Genomic DNA, 13,149 nt, shown 5'->3' on the forward strand with positions numbered 1-13,149 from the left:
GAGCCAGGAAGCAGCAAAGCCAAGATTCAAACCAGGCCCTGAGCTCTTGACCTCTGTTCCCTAAGACGTCCTGAGAAAGAGCAGACTTTATCTGCCAGGTGAACTTCTCCGGCTGGAGCATGGAGAGGCTTGAGGAAGTCCTCAGCCTCGCCTGGGACCGGCTCTCCTGGGGGAGGAAAGACAGGCACCCCCACACCCTCCGTAGGGCTGCACACCAGCCCCTCTGCCCCCGCCAGTAGGGCCCTTGGGCCTTCCCAGGGGTAAATTCAGGAATTGGGAGCCGTGTGCTTGCCTATGGCAGGTAAAAAAACTAGCTCACTGTTAAACAGCACTTTACAGTTTGTAAAGCCCTTGGTAAACTCACAGGTTCTTCAAACAGCCCTGCAAGTTAAGGACTACTGACCCCATTTTACAGTAGATGAAACCGAGGTTCGGACTGGGGAAGATACTTGACTGAACTCTATGTCATACAACCAAGGGGTGCCAGACCCAGAAGTCACACTCGGGACCGGCTGACCCAGGCCCGACCCTTTGCACACAGCCCCACCCACACCCCACCCTGCTCCATCACCCACCACCACTCTCCTTCCCACCTTGGGGGTTGGCTTGGCTCAGAAGGGCGCACATCATCCCTGTGCCCCACCCCACCCCCCGACCCTGGCACCTTAGGACACTCCAGGTGTGTGGCTCAGGTCACACACAGCAGAGCTGGGAGGCTCTGTCCCTCCCTTCAGAACCCGCAATCTGGGACAGACATCAGGGTGGCTACAGTGCCATTGATGGTGGCACATTGTACCCACACCCTCTCTTCCCAGAAGCCTGCCACCCACTCCCTTTACCTGGGACCAGCAACCTAGGGAGTGGTCTGTGTGTTGTGTGGCATTAGCCCTCGTCTGCCTCATTGTCCCCAAGGACTCCCCTGGCACCCAGGACAGACACCCCCTCAGAGGGCAGGCTCAGCCCAGCGCAGGGCATAATTCCCAAGTCAGGAGGCCCAGGGCTGAGGGCGGACCCCAGCCTGGCGCCCGTGGCTCTGCTGAGGCCTCGTCACAGGCGGAGCGGCACACTCATTAGCCTGCACGTGTACAGGGCTCCGAGCCCCAGGCTGTCTCGTGGGAGCCCCAGGAGACCAGGCTTCTGTAGCCGGGCGACTCCACTGGGCCCTGGGAGAGGCGCCCGCGTGAGTCAGCCTCAAGCTGAGCTCAGCACAGAACTTAGTTGGGCTGCCAGGGACACCACTCCCTGAGGTGGCAACAGCCTTTTTCCCTCAAATTGCACAGAAGGGGAACTAGTCTTGGCGCAGCCCTGGGTATAGGACGCCTCCTGAGACAAGGGGATGAGTACCCACCAGGTGGGACCATTTTCAAGGACTCCATCCACCCCAGAGAACCGCAGGGTCCCCTGACTCCCCCGGAGCACTGGGGAGGCCCACCCCTCTCCCCCAGGGTGGAGGAGAAGGTCAGGGCCAGCTGAAGAGCCACACGAGGCAGGACCTTGGCCTTGAGAGTCTTCTGTGGTCCTCTTGAAGAATGGACACTCATGAACGCCTTCCACTGGTGGGCAGGAGGCACACATGAGCCGAGGGATGGCGAGGCCACTGGAAGTGAAGCAAGGACTGTGGGGAGGTCCTTGGGTGGCACTGGCTGGCTTGACCCTGGGCTCACAAGGCTGCCTGGACCGACCCCACACTCCCAGTTGGGGTATCAGCTTCCCCGTCTGTGCAATGAGACCATTGTTTCTGATCAGTGGTCTCTATTCTGCTCTCCGTGGGGCCATGGCCCACCTGGGTAGAGGGGTGGGCATGCCAAGCAGGTGGGACTCTAGCTGTCACTGAGACAATGTTCCCAGGGCCAGACCTGGGGCTTCCTCTCACATACGGGTGTGGGGGGTTGGGGGAGGAGCTTCTGTTTAGGGTTTGAGCGGAACATAATAAGATGTGGAACCTCTGACCCAGAGGAGCCTGGGAGCCTGTCACACGGCCATTCTGCTTGCTTCCCTCTTCTTTCTACTAAGCCCCCTCAGCACCCAGCCGGTGCAGGGCCCCAGCCAGGCCCTGGGGACAAACATCAGGTCCCTGCCTCTGAGGAAGGTTCTGGTGAACGGGCAGGAATAAGCCCAGGCGCAGCAGATGGGGCTGGGGACAGAAAAAAGCTGTCTCAGTTTCCCTAAGGTGCCAGTCCTTGAAAGGACAAACTAACTACAAGGCTACTGGCAGAAATGTCCCCAAGTTCCCCTGGTGCAGTGACAGGGTTGTGTTCCTGCCCTTGGGGACCTCAGGGGACCGGGGATCTGATGCTTAAAGAAGCAATTATGCCCGAGTCAGAGAGGACTGCAGCTGAGAGATGACCAGCCAGGGGAACCTGTTAACTTGTGACCAAGTGGATAAATCCAGCAACTTCGGAGCGGGACAGGTGCTCTGAAGGCTAAAACAGGGCAGTAGGATAGCTGGCCGGGAGAGGAGATGACGTGCGACCTGAGACCTGAGCCCCCTGAAGGGTCTATGAAAATCTGAGGAAAGAGCACTCCTGGCAGAGGGAACCACACAAGCAAAGGCCCTGGGGTCGGAAAGGGTTCGCCTTCGAGGAACAGAAAGGCCAGTGTGGGGCCGCTGCTTCCTCACAGGCAAATTCTCCGCTTCCTCTACCTCCTCCTAACCTTCAGCCGCCCTTAACCCTAAACTATGGATGCGGAGTCACTGACCCAGAGAATTCCTGCCTCATGGAGACCAGGCCCCAGACCGTCAGGTGAGGACCATGGCCCCAGGGCATGCTGGGAAAATCCCAAGAAACAGGGCCTTCAAGATCCTGGTCATGTGGCTGCCTCCCTGTTCCCTCTGGCCTGTCTGGGCTCAGGTGCCCTGACACATGTCCGCCTTTACCTGGCGGGGGCCCCACCCTAGTAGATGGAGCTTGCTCAAGAGGAGGTGATGTCATGGCTTCCTAGCCAGGGGACCAGCTGTAGGGTGGCCTGTCCTGGTGGCGGGGCAGGGAGAGAAGGCTGCCCCTCAACTCCAGAGGTAGGCAGGAGCGGTATGCGTCGGATGCTTATGTCACAGCTCCCAGCCCTCTGGCCTTCCAGGGCCCGTCTGCAGGGCCTCCGTCGCAGTGTGCCAGAGAATCATTCAGGTTTTTGCAAGCGAGGCTTTCTCGAGGATGAAGTGGAAAAGGGGCTGAGCTGGGGGAGGGGGGAAAGGAGTGGGGGAAGGAGCGCCTCTTCGAGCAGGTTTTACGATGGCTGTGTTGGCAGGTGTTCTAGATAGAGGTGTCACGGCAGAGACAGTCCAGGCGGGGTGGAGGGGGGTGACCAGGTAGCGTCCGCCCAGGAGGCGGCTCAGCTGGCAGCTCAACCCAGCAGGCGTCACACCCACCTTGGGAAGGGGTGGCTGGGTGTCCAGCAGACCCCAAGGTCTCGGGGGTGCCTGGCCACAGGCTTTGGGCCACGCTTCCCCCTTAAGATTCAAACCTGATGCTCCCTCTCACACCTACAGTCTCCCTCCGCCCCCACGACTCCTTGCTGCTTCTGGCCCTCACATCTCCACTTCAGCTGCCCTGCCTGAAATGTCCTTCCGCTAGTGCCCCCACGAAGTCCTACTACTAGTGGTTTAGGATCCAGCTCCAGTGTCCCCTCCCTGGCCCCTCCCTCTGCCCCGAGATTCAGTGGCCTCTTCCCACAAGCTGCATCTTCCCCATCATGACCTCCACGCCCCAACGGGCAGCACAGATCTTGCCCACCCCTTGATCCAGCACTGGCGGCACCAGAACAGACACCAAGATGGCATGCCTAATTCATGTGCGTGCCCTCCCCCCGTGACTGACACAGAGAAGGTGCTCAGAGGGCATCAGGCAGACGAGGGAACGAAGGAGTCAAGGAGCCATCAGCTGGTCGCTGGTCCCCTCCTTAACCAAGTGATCAAACAGCATCGCCCATCGTGGGGCACTCAGACCTGAGGGCTCACCAACCGAGTGCCCGGCCTCACCTGTGCTTGCCAGGAAGCTGTAGCCAGACCCTAGTCAAGCCCTTAGACCTGAACTCCAGTTACAGGACAGGCTCAGGCAGCGGAACGAGCTAAATGGCACGTCCATGAAACAATCAGACGAATCGAGAATGTGGAACATTCTACGAGACTACCGATCTGAACTCTTCAAGGAGCCATCGCTGGGAGAAAAGTGAGGGTGGAGATCTTCTCGAATAAAAAGACACTGTTACGTGTGAAGAAAAGAAAAAGGCATCAGTCTCTGGAAACCACTTGCGGAACCCCCCAACCTATAAGGTCGCTCCATCGCCCCCACCCCGGGGCTCCGTTTGCCCATCTGTAAAGTGGGGAAATAAAGCCACTCAACACCATGGAAGAGCAGGAGGAATGGATGGAAAGACAGAGGGTTCCAGAAGGAGGGAGCTGGAGCGGGAGCTTTCGGGCGCGGGGTGAGGAGGAACTGCCTCAGGAGGGAGCGTGGAGGTGAGTGTGGTCGAGCCGCACCAAGGGATGGAACAGACACAGGGCTCGCTTTCGCGGAGCAGAATGCCACTCTGGGGGTGAGTTTGGGACACTCCCCGAAGGCAAAATGATGTGCAGGGTGAAGTCCCTGGTGGCTGCCAGGAAAGACTTTGACACACATTGGGGTTGCAGCAGCAGCTCCACAAACTCTTCCAGTGCTGGGGACTGGGGGCCACGCCTGGCCCCCCCATAGACCACAGGAGGCAGGACTTAACCCCGAAAGAGTCATCTATGCACCTCCCCTCTATGCAGCCCCCAGGGAGGGCTTCTGCCTGAGCTGTGGGTGGGTGGCCCTGTCCCAGCTCACATCAGGTGACTTATGTATTCAAGTTTGAGCAGATCGCTATGGTTTGGGGTTCAGAAGGTTTTAATGCAAGGTCTCTCTCCCATCACACGGGGGGTTCTCGCCTGGGGCTCATTTGGAGATGACGGCCACTGACGAAGTCCGCTCATGTTTCTACATCGTTGACATTCATCAAAGACTTGAACGCCAAGCCCAGAGCTAACCAGGGCTCCAGAGCCAGGGCTGGGGCCACCACGCTCCTCCCCGACCTTCCACGGTCCCCAGGGTAGTAGGCTCCATACACTGGCCCTGGGATGGGTTCCTGGCTGAGTGAGACCTGCCAGATCCCAGGGACCTGGCGGTCCTGGACAGACCTTTCCGGGACAGGGCGGGCCCCACTCTGGGGGAGTGCTAGGCCAGGAGAGCAGTGGGGGTCTTTGGAGCAGAGCAGGGCAGGGGTCCCAGCTCAGAGCTACCACTTACAGGTTCTGTCCACGCACGTTCAGGGATGAGCCATTCAAATAGGGGGCTTAGAAATCACAGCGGGGATGTTCCTGCTCTACTGCTGACCTGCCCTCGACCCAGCGAAAACACTTCCCTTCTGAGTCTCAGCCTCCTCATCTGTAGAGTGGAAAGATGCTAATATCTACTTTAAGGAGAAACTATCAGGATTAAGGGGTCAAAGGAGACAATGCTAGTAAGCGCAGAGTTAAGTGCTCATAAAACATCCGTTACCCCACCTGTCATCATCACCAGAAAAGCGGGCGAGCTCCCTGGGGAGGAACCCCACCCGCTGCCTGTGCTGGGCCCACTCAGAACAGGACGGGGACGCTGGGTCCCACTCAGCCCTGAGGCAGGCAGGCAGTGCCTTCATCTCTGAATGCCAGGACTTGGCATCCAGGAGGTGCTCGGCAAGAGCGTGCTGGCTGGATGGAGTTCATCCGAAACATTAACAGAAAGGGCTGTGTGATCACTGGTGCTGGGGAACCGTTTTCATGCCCACCCAGCACACAGGGGCAGGCCCGGGATGGCCCAGGAATATGCGTCATCGCCAGCTCCCCAGGTGGTCCTCCGGGCACCCCCAGGAGCATGAGAAGAAGGGCAGGTCTCCTCCGGGTGCCTCATGTTAGAGATGGACCTGGAAAGGCCATGAGTCAATAGGAGTCCTGTCCACTGTGGCCAGGCCACCCTCCCCAGTCTCCCCTCGTTCTGCTGGGCCCCTCCTCACAGCCCTGCACCTCCTCCTGCCTTTCAGCCACCCCCTGCTGCACCCCGCGTCTGCAGCCCCTCCCGGCTCCCACCACCGCACACCTGGCACCAGGCCTTCCCCAAGGCCTTCCGAGGACAGAGCCTAGAGTGGCTGCGAGAGACACCCAGGCCCTCGGGGGCTGCCTCCCTCCACATATCTTCCACCATAGCTGTCCAGGGCCCCTCTGAGATTCTGCTCTGTCCATCTAGGCATCCTCGCCTCAAATACCACCTCCTCCAAGAAGCCCTCCCCCGATGCCTGCACACCACCCCCAACCAAATGTGGTTTCTTTCTCCCTTAAGATCCTGGCTGGTCTATGGCCATCCCACCCTGAACAAGCCCGATCCCGTCTGATCTCGGAAGCTAAGCAGGGTCAGGCCTGGTAAGTACTTGAATGGGGGACCACCTAGGAAGACCAGGTGCTGTAGGCGTAAAAAATAAAAAAAAAATAAAAAAAGGGGTTGTAAGCTGACAAGGTCCTTGCAATCTATGAGGTCAACCGTAGGTTGCCTCACCTAAAAAAAAATAAAAAATTTTAAAAATTAAATAAAAATTAAAAAATAAAAAAAGATCCTGGCTGTCCTTCACCTCAATCCTAGCACCTCGTTCCTTAGATATTCCTCTCACCTCCCCTGGATGTGAGTCCTATGAACAGAGGGCTCTGGGGATATCTGCCGACCTCACCCTGTGCGGGACACCGGGCGCTCCTGTGACAGTGGTGGGGTGCTCGGCGACGGCATCGTGCTCCATGCTTAGCAGTCGTCATCTCATTGAATTCTGCTGTAGGGATTATGTTCTCCTTTTATGGATGAGCAAACTGAGGCCCAGAGCAATTAAGCAACTTGCCCAAGGTGACGGTGTGTGGTGGAGCTGGGACCGTTATCACGCCCACTGCCAGCCAACTGACGCGAGAGCTGCCTCGGAACACACACTCTCTGTCCTTCCAGGTCGCCCCTGGGGTAAGGCAGGCATCGGCTGTCCTCATTTTTGTCTTCCGACTACCCAGCATCAGAACCCACCTGCGAATCTCCAAAGGCTGTCAGGACCCTTGCTTTCCCAGCGCCCCCTGCAGCCAATCGAATGTACCTGCCCGGACTTTGAAACCAGAGCCAGGGATGCAAAGAAACAGGATCAGTGGGGGATTTACTTAGGGGTCATGAGCTGTGAGACAGGCACATCCATTGTCTGGAGCGTGGTGGCCTGTGTTGACCATATCTGTTTGCAAACATGAAGGGAACGAGGGAGGCTGGGAGCCCCTGGGATGGACTAGGGCAGGCACTGCCACTGCCCACCTCGCAAAGCTTCCCGCCCTCCCTTGCTCAGAGCCCCATGGGTTCAGGCGCTGCCCTGCCCAGCCTCAGGAAAGGGCAATGGATTGAGCCAAGCTGGGCCATCTTGTGTCTCCTGACAGGGACTGGCTCAGAGGTGGGTGAGGGACCCAAGAGACTTCCAGGAGCAGTTTCCTGAGACGCAGATGCAGGTATTATCATGCCCTGTCTTCCTCTGGACGTGGTCAGGCCAGATATGATGCCTGGACCCCTGGGGGCAGCAGCCACGTGGGACTTGGAAGGCAGCCATCCTGGGGGCTGAGACACTCTCCCTGATGGCGGGAACACCTGCTCCTGGGTCCCCCCACTGGGATTGCTGCTGGGTGAGATGGCAGGTTCCCTTAACTGCTTAGGCTGGTTTACACCTGGTCTTCTGACCCTCACAGCCGGGAGCCTCTTGGCTGCTCCACATCCCACAGCAACACCATCACCCTCATCGCTGGTCACAGCTCTGTTCCACCTCAGCCCTGGCCAGAACCTGGGCATTGTCTCAGCGAGAGGCACTGAGGACAAGCTAGGGAGTCAGCCTGTGGTGTTTCCTGGTAAAGACAGGCCCAGTGGCGTGAGCTGAGACACATGGTGGCTCAGGGAGCGCAAGGGACTTCGCAGGGCTGCTGGGTGTGGTGTATCTCCTCTGTAGTCCACGTGGATAGCGGCTTGAACTGGGGCTTGGCAGACCTTCTCTGCAAAGAGCCAGACAGGAAGTGACATCTTCAGCCTCTGCAGGCCACGTATGGTCTCTGTTGCAAATTCTTCTTTGTTTTTCTTCTAACTCTTTAAAAATGTACAAATGGCTCTTACTTGCAGACATACAAAGCAGGCCAGACTTGCCTCAGCACTGGGGACTCTCCTTGAATTGGTTGGCCACTTTCAGCCAGGCCGGCCTCTGGGGCAGTAGTAGGAAGTTTCTTGGTGTTTGCCTCTCACAGTCCCCACCACTCAAGTCCAGACGTTTCCAAGACAGTGTGTCTGCCTGGGAGGAGGACAGAGGCGAGGTGGCACAGAAATGGCGGCCATGGACAGTGGCCTCAGGTGGAGTTGGATTCGAATCCCTGCTCGGCCACTTCTCGGCAGTGGGGGTGATGACTGTGCCGGCCTCAGAGCATGGCTGCGAGGACCGAGCGCTCACCAAAGCAGGAGACACGCGTTTGCTGCTTATTGTGATGTGGGGGGCCCACTCCGGTCTGGGGCCACTGACTCCACCAGCTTCTCGATGAGGCTGAGTGCCCTGCACTGCCTGATACCCATGAGCCTGTGCAACTTCCCTCTTGGGCCTCAGTTTCCCAAAAAGTTGCTGGTTGGACAGCTCTCTATCCACTTCCCTCCCTCCGGGAGTTGATAAAATGAACACATCCATGCACGTGTGTGCGTCCTGTGCTGACGGCTCTCTCAGGCGGGGGGCAGCCCGGAGCACACTGTGCAGCACCGAGGGAGCCGGGCGGGGACCGTGCCCAACGCGCCATGGGGATCACGGCTGCCTCGGCGTCCCTGGCAGGGAGAAAAGCGCAGAGCCCAGGCTCCAGGCCCTGCCAGCCGCCCGCCCGCCCCTCCCACCCACTCTAGGCCACCAGGGAGCGTGACTTTCCTCTGATCCACTGCCTCCCCTCAGGTTCCCTTTGGACTCTGAGAAACCTGTGGTTGGCCACTCTCACCACAGCCCAGCCCCGCCCCTTGGTGGACAGCCAGAGTAATCTGGGAGGGGGCTGGGCGGCTCCCAGCAGGGCCCCTGAAAGGCTCCTCAGAAGCCTCCATCCTCGCATTGGGGAGATGCTTTTTAGAACCCACAACTCTTTGGCACCTACTCTGAGCTGGGCACTCTGCAAACGCGGCCACGTTTATCCCGTGAGAAGGCCCTGATGACTGCCTTCATGGGGGGCATAACAAGGTGGTGGTGAAGCGGCTCGCCAAGCTCACGCGGCATGGAGGGGCCAGAACGAGAGTCAGGACTTCTGACTCCAAAGCCCTTGAACTTCCCGCCTGCCGCCCAGCTCTGAGAGTTGGAAATGTCCTTCGACAGAGTCATCCGCCGTGTGGCATCTACCTGGATGCCTCCAACCACAGAAGACCTACTACCTCCAAACAGCTCTTGTCACTGTCGGAGCCCTGCTGTCAGCTGCCTTCTCCTAAGATGGAACCCTAACCACGTCTGTGAAAAGCCCTTCTAGGGGGAGAGTCATCCGTAAGCCAACAGCTCATGTTTCTGGAGCCTTCTCTGTGCCAGGGGCTGTGCAAGTGCTCTGTCGGTTAACCCGATGAAGCATGTTCATCCTATCCATGAAGAAACCGAGGCCCAGAGAGGTGAAGGGCTCGGTCTGAGGCCACACAGCCGGCTCTGAATCCAACCACTTTGCCACCCGGCCCTGGCCTCCAGGGCCGCACCCCGAGTTGAAGAGATTTCGTGGGGCAGAGGGGCCTGGGGCTGGCCCACTAGGTTCCCAGCTCAGGCCTGTGAAGAGGAAGCCACCATGGAAGAGCCAGACCCGAGGCTTCTGGAAACTGCCTCCCCTGCTCACCACACTCAGGCTCCTCATGACCCTCAGGATGAGCCTCTTCGCCAGCCCCCCACCCCGTCTGCTATAGTTCAGGTCTGTCGACCTTGAACTTCCCCAAAAACACCAGGCTCTCCCCAATTTCCAGGAGCACTGCTGCTCCCTGGGCCACACAATGGAGATTTGCACCCGGGTCCTGCCTCTCCTACAGAAGCGGAGGGAGGCTCCTCAAAGTCAGGGGCTGAGTTGGCTTAAATTTGTGTGTTCAACAACCACTTGAGATGGAGTTGCCAGATTTAGCAAATAAAAATGCTAGGGAGTATCCCATACCACAAAAAGAATCAGCCTGCCAGCTGCCACTTCCAGACCCAGGAAAGGAAACAGAGTGGCATTGTGTCACTGTTCGCAGTCATGCTCTGCAGGGCTGTGACCTGTCCCCATGAATGAGCAGATTCCTGCCACATGAAAAGGCTGGAGCGGAGGGTGGCCACATGACTGGGGTTGAAGCTCCAAGCCCAGTACTCAGGCCCCAGCAGACGAAATCCACCTCCTAATTGCCCTGCTTGCCCTGGCATCAGGGCCAATGGCTCCCGGTGCAGCCAGTCAACTTTTAGCCACGGCTACCTCACCTGCCTGCAGGCACCGGGCTCCCAAAGCTGTGCCCTCCTGCTAGGAGCTGGGCAGATCTAAACAAACCAGTGCCCAGGTTCGATGGGGAGCCAGGCCAGTAAGCGAGCAGGGCCCAGGTGGTGGCGGCAGCCCACTTACGTGCTGTACAGCCTTGGGCAAGTGAGGTTGCCTCTCTGAGCCTCAGGCTCCTCCTCTGTGAATCAGAAGGAGCAACGGGAACGGAGGATTTGAGAGCCCGCTGGCCACAGCACTTGGCCCAGAGCAGGTGCTCGGTAAATGTGGGTTTTGTGGGGTCCTCAACTATCTAAATCCATGAACTCCCTGATGCAGGTCCAGCAGGGGCCCACCTGGAGACCAAGCGGGCTGGGGGGCAGTTGGGACAGACGGGTGACAGACAGGTCATTGGGCAAAGGTGGCAGAGAGACCTGAGGGACAGAGTCTAAAATGCAACAAGCTGAGACCCCCGTGTCCTTCAGCCCTGCCCACGCCCAGAGCACTTGGGTAGGGGTTCTGGGCCCACCGGGGTTGATTCTGGTCCTGGCCCAGCCCCGCGGCCATGCCCTGCCCCCTCCTACCCTTCGGTGGTTCTGTGGTTCTGTGGATCTGTAGCCACCTCTCCAACAGCTGTTTTCTTGCCCAGTGTCCCAGGAAGGCATCTCTCTGCTCTCAAGAGGCCCGGGGCCCCTCCCTCAGCGGCGGCATGAGGCCCGCTCCGGAGGCTGGAGTTCACTGGCACCTGGACAGTGACCCGAGAGCTGCGTGGGTGTGAGAGCCCAGCGTGCATGAGGTGAGCTGGCGGGGATGCCGGGCCTGCATGCGGGCTCCGCTCTCCGCCTGCCACTTTCATAAAAAAGAGCTATGCTCCCCTGCGCCCATCACTGAACCCCTCTTTTCTCTTGTGTCAGCCATGGCCAGGAAATCATTCTTCACACACGCGGGGTGACAGGCCTGAAGGGCCCCCTGACCTTACGTGCCTCGACCCTGCTGACCTCCTGGGATGTGGGAAAGGCTGCAAGTCGGGGGCCCTGGGCAAACCCTTCCCCTCTCTGTATCCCACTGTCCCAGCCCTAGAGTGCGGGGGTCAGAGTGTACCTCCAAAGCTGCAAAGTCAGCTAATGGGCACAGGGGAGAGGCGGGAAATTGGCTGGTGCCACCCCGGGGTCCTCAGCACACACCCTTCCAGGGCTGGGCCCCAGTGCTCTGGAAGGGTGGGGTCCCCACACCCTAAGCTGCCGGAAGCCAGCTCTGCACCTGGACATGCCTGCAGCCGCTCCAGACTTGGCAGGGAGGCCAAAGGGGGCGAGCTGGCAGCGCATGAGCCTGGGCCAGGCTCCGAGATGGGGCAACACAGACAAGGACAGGCAAGCGAGGGAGGGGCCCCCAAGGTGAGACTGCAGAGCAACCGAGCCAGAAATAACCATGGGGAACAAACAGAGGCATCGCCGAGCAACGGGCTCATGTGCGAGTGTGGCAAGCATGTGCACAGGCCGTGTGCGCGTGCCGCAGCCCGGCGTCTGTCCCAACAGCCGTGAGGTGAGGAGAGGTGACTGCAGGGCTCCTCAGCTCAGACATTCCGTGACTCGTCCATACGCTAACACACCAGCACTGACGATCAGAGCTAAGGAGAACTGTCCTGGGCTGTGCCCGGTTCTAGGACCTTCTACCGCATTAGTTCACTTACTCTTCGCACTCATAGACAGGTGGGGAGACCTGCCCAAGGGCCCCCAGCAGGGCTGGGCTCCCTTCCGAGCCCTGGCCCTTCCCCACGACACCCTGCTGCCCACATCTGGCAGAGAATGCCTAGCTAACTCAGCTCACACCATGGGCTCCTGTCTTGGGAAGGCAGTCCCCGAGGGTGTCTCCCCAGGCCTTGGAGACAAAAGGGATCGAGCTGGGTCACAGCCCAAAGCCCCCCTTTACCCACTCACCCTCTTGGTCCTCCCCTTCGGCATTAAGCACAACCAGCTCTCCCCATGTCAGCAACTCTCTCAGGAGAGGGTTTGGGGGCCAAGCAGGTCTGAGTTCTAATTTTGGCTCTGCTCTTCTCAGCTGTGTGAACCTAGGCAGGCTATCAGCCTCTCTAACCTCAGTTTACTTGTCTAGAAAAAGGGGTGCCACCTGCTATATGGGACGGCATAGGGGTTCACTGAGGCACTATAGGTGAAGCACCAGCTGCTAAAAGGCACTGGTCCTCATCCTCTTTCCTGTTCAGAGGCTGCCCTGCTCCCTCCTTCACATCTGAGCCCAACCAACAAGTCCTGAGGGGCCAGGTGGCCAAGAGAAGCGCAGGGTTCAGTTCTGGCTTTGACCTCGGGAGGAACAGTCAGTAGCTGGCTCCAGGGAGCTCAGGCCCTGGAACTTATCTTGTCCCTGACTGCTGGAGACCAGAGGCAGCTCCCGGTAGAGAAATGGCTGCAGCAGGAGAAGGTGTGGCAGGTGCAGGAGCCCCAGCAAGGCCCCAGAGAGCACAGATCTGCGTGCTCCAAGCTGGATCTGAGCCTGGCCCTGCCCCCAGCATGACTTGGGCCCCATCTCTGCTGCGAGAGCATAAGGGGGAGGGGATGGTGAAGAAGAACCCCATGGACCCACCCCGTTCCACCTGTCACCAGAATAAGGTTTTAATTCACTAGCCATTGTCCTAGAATTTCTCGTAGGGTTGGGCACAGCTGATCCTG

General features: G+C 58.9%; 1 pseudogene; it reads left to right on the forward strand.

Moving 5' to 3' along the window:
* Nucleotides 1-6,339: 6,339 nt before the first annotated feature.
* LOC111731441 lies at nucleotides 6,340-6,458 on the forward strand (annotated as a pseudogene).
* The last annotated feature ends 6,691 nt before the right edge of the window (nucleotides 6,459-13,149 follow it).

Source organism: Pteropus vampyrus, unplaced genomic scaffold (genome assembly GCF_000151845.1).
Source record: "Pteropus vampyrus isolate Shadow unplaced genomic scaffold, Pvam_2.0 Scaffold374, whole genome shotgun sequence".
Classification (NCBI taxonomy): Eukaryota; Metazoa; Chordata; class Mammalia; order Chiroptera; family Pteropodidae; genus Pteropus; species Pteropus vampyrus.